The following is a 5,823-nucleotide window of genomic DNA, read 5'->3' on the forward strand; positions in this document are numbered from 1 at the left end:
GTAAATTCTTTTATTGGTCCGAGAGTCAGTTTTCTCATCTATGAAAATAAGGCATCGTTTTCTCTGCCGATATAAGTTCATTTCTATATTGAATAGTGTAAGAAACTATTGGAAAATGTGTATTCATAAAAACAGGAGGATTTTAAAATTCAGACAGAAGTATATTCAGTAATTACTGTGTATATGGTGTAGTCAAGGAGTCAGAAGATGGATGGTCAACAAGAAATGCCTATGGAGAGAGAACTCAATGTTGACAGTGATCACTATATTTCTCTCGCTAGGCCAAGGCTGTCTTGAGGGACTAGAAATGGTTAGCGTAGTTGACTAAGAATTGAAAACTGGTATGAAGGTAGTGAATGTTGTGGACTATGGGCTTGGGTATCCCCACAGTCATACACTGCAGCTCTAACACACACTGTGTTGGGAACAGGAAGTAGCACCTTCTGGAAGTGCTGATTAGGTTTTGGTATTGCCCTAAGGGTGACCTAATCATCATGGTTCTGATTGGTGGTGTTATAGGAAGAAATTTGTTTCTGTGTCTCTTTATATGCACAAAATGAAGAGAGGCCATGAGCACAAGTGGGATGCTAGCTGGAAACAAACAAGGAGGAAGGCTCTTACCAAGAACTGAATTTGCTCATATCTTGGCCATAAAAGCCATTACTGTGAGCAGTTAACGGACACTGTTTAATCCACCCAGTCTATCAGATTTTGCTGTATTTGCTTGAAATAATTGACAACAGGTAGCAGAAGGCCATGCTAACTGGATGATTGAGGGTAGCAGGTGCCCCAGGAGTGAGGTCAGACTCAGAAGAACCCCTCCCTTAGCCATACAGTTTCCAGGTATATCCTTAGACCTGAAGCCAATTTTCCATAGGCCACAGCCTCTTCGTGTAATAAATGAAGATAATGATATGTAATTTGCAACATAGCTTTGAGGATTTTAGAGTGTCTACATAAATAAAAAGATGAAACACATTTTAAAAAAATCTTTCTTACGCAGTAATTTATTGAATAGCAAGGGCCATCGAAATGCTAACATATCATTTATTTCCGCTAAGACAAAAGAGTGTGACAAAAAGAACACTAACTTATTACATCTTGGTTTTGGACCATCTTTTTCAAGCTTGTCATGACTCCTCCTGTTCATTTTCCTCCCTTCCCAACCATCTCCTTCCCTCCTCTTCCTTCTTCACCTTTCCCACCACTACCTTCCTTCTCTACCATGCTCCCTCTTTCTCTCTTCCTTCTTTCTTACCAATGGCCCATAATAGCTATTCAAACCTACCAAACCCTAGAAAAGAGATAGTAACCTGGACACCTAAAAGGTTACATTTACAGTGAAGAATTCAGACATTTCTGAGGGGTCTTACTCACTCCTGGAAATCAGTTGTGATGGTGGAGATGTAAAGCTGTAATAGATTAAGAACAGGGTCAAGCAGGTTAGGGTGATAGTTCCAAAGTACCCTATACTGGTCTGTGCTGCAATGGTTTGCATTTTAAGATGTACAAACATCACTCTGAGGACTTGTGAAAGCACCGCCTCCCAGGCATATCTAGGAAGGACCTGATGCAGTAGGTCTGAAGTGTGATATGATAAGGACATGTCTCAAACATTCCTAGAGCAGCTAATGCTGCTAGTAATCGCACAGTGGGGCCGGATGTTCTGGGGCTAGTCAATTGTCTCACCATACATTTCTCAATTATGTTGAAATAATTAAATCCTTAAAGCTTATCAAACATTAGCACCTTCTCTTAGGTCCAAATGATTTTCAGGGTTGTCAGATTTTTGGAAAATTCTGATGTTAACTTCTTGAGTTACAGTCACATACCAGGAAATGTCTACAAGCATAGGCAGGACTTAGGAATAGGGAGAGGGATCAAGGGATGTACCCACTGTTCCTCTTGGGTTGCAGCCTCAACGGGTGAAGACAAGCAGCCAGTACATCTGCTCTTCTGATTACTATGGTGAAACTAGAAACACACAACTTAAAAGGAAACAATGGTCCTGCCTACAAGAAGTTTACAGACTGAGGATAGATACAAACAGAACAACAGAACAACAAAGTGAATTCCACACTGATAGAATCCATAAATAAAAACAAGCCCTGTGGAAGGTTAGAGGGCAAGAGGACTAGCCCAGCCAAACCTGCCAGGAAAGACATCACAGAATGTCTTTCTTAAAATGACAGCAGGAAGTGTACAGACTAATGCTGTAAGAACATTACATACTATTTTGATGTTTCAGTTTTCTTGGGACCATATCCCCTGCTCTGCTCTAAGCATCTTTCATAGACTGACTAACAAAAGAACTACTCCAATCCTCATTTAAGAGATGAGGCAACAGAAATAGACCTTTGAAGCTTGTCCAAGGTCCTAGCTAGTGACCAGTAAAGTTTGCTGGGAGTTTCCATGGTCTGGCTGAGGGCCTGTGTGCTTGAAATCTTTAACATACTGGCCTTTCTGCAAAGGGCAAGAGGAACATTCCTAAGCAGAGAAAGTACCACACGCACAAGCAAAATTGGATAAGAATTCTTAATGAATTAGGGAGTGGGTAGATAAAAGTCTAAAAAGAACAAAGAGAGAACAAGAGGGATAAAGCTGGGAGATGCTTTGGTGACAGGAGAAGCAGTTTGTGGGATAGATGGAGATTTGATTTATTTTCTGAATAAGGGGTGTCCATCAACAATTTATGCAAAAAGTTGAACTCTGAAGACAATGGGGTAGTTAGATTCAGGTGTTAATCCAGGTCAGGGTTTCTACAACCTCATGTTCAGCCTTGAATTGCTGGCAAGAAATGTATTAGAACTGACATTCATATTCATGATTTCTTCTTAACTTAAGGAATTATGATATGATATCAGCTGCACAGATTAGGTATTGCATGTATACATAATTTAAGACATTGATATACTCAGTTTTTTATCACATAAGTTAAAAAAACCCTTGAGATTGGTTTATTCAGGTAGGATCTGATAGTAACTTTGCTGAAGACTGCATGCTTTATGCATTTTTGTTTTAAGGGGTGATTGAAAGAAAAGAAAGAACACACATTGAAGTAATACTTAACACAACTTCATGCAATCAGAACATATTTGAGGTCAAGGTGAGTGTTTCATCAGCAATAAAGGAAGCTAGGGATGAGGAAAAGAGGAAAAATAAAGAAATATGCAGCTACCATGAGTTTGTTTATAAATTCTGAGTGGCTGACTCTTGAGTTTACCCTTTGAGCATGTATGGGGCCCTGGTGCTGATGCATTAGATAACTTGTGTCTGAGTCATCTCACTTACCCTCCCTAAGCTTTTAAATGTAGTTTATGTATCTATTATTATTAGTCTTAATTAATTTTTATCTTATTTACTCTCTTTATAAGTTTTAGGAAAGCACAGACTGTCAAATTTACCTTAAACAAATTATTAAAGGTATAAAGGTATAGTATGTTGTCATCTATAGGTAGCATTTTGCACAACACAGTTCTAGAACATTTTTAAAGATTTATTTACTTATTTATTTATTATGTATACAGTGTTCTGTCTGCATGTACGCCTGCATGACAGAAGAGGGCACCAGATCTCATTACAGATAGTTATGAGCCACTATGTGCCTGGGAATTGAACTCAGGACCTCTGGAAGAGCAGCCAGTGCTCTTAACCTCTGAGTCATCTCTTCAGCCTCTAGAACATTTTTTACATGATCAAAACCATACACCCATGGAGAGGAAATCCCATTTTTTGAAACCATAGTTCTAGTCAAGCACCATTTGCTGTTCAGTTTTGATGAATTTGATTACTATATGTTTTTCAAGGAAATGAGAAGTAGTAGTATTTGTCCTGTCTAACTGGTGACCTTCAGTGAGACCGAAGGTTCATTATGTAGAATTTTCCAGGACTTATTCTCAAAGTTGAGCAAGTGCCTCGCAAATTTTGATTGTGGAAAATGCTGCACTGACTAGGGGAGTACATGTATTTCATTTGCACATTGTTCTTAAATTCTTTCAGATAAATCCTCAGAAATAGCTTGGTTCCATAGTGGTTAGTTTTTGCTTTAAATTTCAAGGGGACTCCTTTATGTGTTCTGTAGTAACTTCACTCCTTCACACCCTGACTAACAGAGCTGTAGAAGCATTTCAATTTTTCTGCAGTCTTAGCTGGTTTCTATCCTTGCTGTATTTACTATAGCCATCCTAGAGGATGTGGTTTTTAATTTGTAGTTCCCTGGTGATTCGTGAATGATATTTTCTTTTTGTGTACCTACTGCCCATTTGTATGTTTTCTGTGGAGAGATGTTTACCTAACAGGGGAGAAGAGGGAGAGAAATAGACAGACAGACAGACAGAGAGAGAGAGAGAGAGAGAGAGAGAGAGAGAGAATCTTAAATGACTTCAATATGGCAGATAATTTATATAAGCACAATAGAGGCATGTTAGTTCTTGATGCGCTTTCATTTTTTCTTCTTGCCAAATTGTCGTACTTAAGATTCCTGTCCATGGTAAACAGATGTGTGCAGTGTGATGCCTATTCCCCTCTTAATTTTTGAAGGAGTTTTCTGTTTTCCAGGCAAAGGCTTTATTATTCAGAAAGAACTTGCTTTAATACCTTGTTTGCTTCCTGAAAATAACTTCAGTAGCACAGACACTAAGATCGACAATTAATAAATGGGACCTCCTGAAACCGAGTAGCTTCTGTAGGGCAAAAGACACAGTCATTAAGACTAAAAGGCACCCCACAGATTGGGAAAAGATATTCACTAACCCCACATCTGAAAGAGGGCTGATCTCCAAAATTTACAAAGAACTCAAGAAGCTAGTCTCCAAAACACCAAAAGAGCCAATCAAAAAGTGGGGTACAGAGCTAAATAAAGAATTCTCAGTAGAGGAGTCTAAAATGGCTGAGAGACACTTAAGAAAGTGTTTAATATCCCTAGCCATCTGGGAAATGCAAATCAAAACAATTCTCAGATACCATCTTACTCCTGTCAGAATGGCTAAAATCAAAAACTCCAACGACAGTTTATGCTGGAGAGGATGTGGAGAAAGGGGAACACTCCTCCACTGCTGGTGGGTGTGCCGACTCACACGGCCACTTTGGAAATCAGTATGGAGATTTTTCAGGAAAATGGGTCTAAGTCTACCACAAGACCCAGCAATTACACTCTTATGCATATAGCCAAAAGATGCACATTCATAAAATAAGGACAGCTGTTCCATTCTGTTCATAGCAGCATTATTTGTAATAGCCAGAACCTGAAAGCAACCTAGATGCCCCTCAACTGAAGAGTGGATAGAGAAAATGTGGTACATTTACACAATGGAGTACTACTCAGCGGGGAAAAAAACCAATGGAATACTAAAATTTGCAGGCAAATGGATGGCACTAGAGGAAACCATCCTGAGTGAGGTAAACCAGTCACAAAAAGAGAAACATGGTATGTACTCACTCATATATGGATTTTAGACATGAATCAGGGGAGTGCCAGCCTACAATCCCACTGCCAGAGAGTCTGGGAAACAGAACCTTTGTCCAGCGACTGATGGAAGCAGAGACAGACATCCACACCTAAACACTGAACTGAACTCCCGGAATCCAGTGACAGAACGGGGAAACTGATGAGCAAAGGGGTTAAGACTGGACTGGTTTAACCCAGAGAAACAGTTGTCCTGAACAAGGGGGAGCTCTTGGACCCCATATTGATGGCTGGGTGGACAGCATGGGACTGATCCATACCCCCTGAATGTGGGTGTCAGTCAGGAGACCTAGTAATCTGTGGGGCCTTCGGTAGTATTTATCCCTGGCATGTAAATGGACTTTGGCTGCCCATCCTAC

Source organism: Mesocricetus auratus, unplaced genomic scaffold, assembly GCF_017639785.1.
Source record: "Mesocricetus auratus isolate SY011 unplaced genomic scaffold, BCM_Maur_2.0 Super-Scaffold_2245, whole genome shotgun sequence".
Lineage (NCBI taxonomy): Eukaryota > Metazoa > Chordata > Mammalia > Rodentia > Cricetidae > Mesocricetus > Mesocricetus auratus.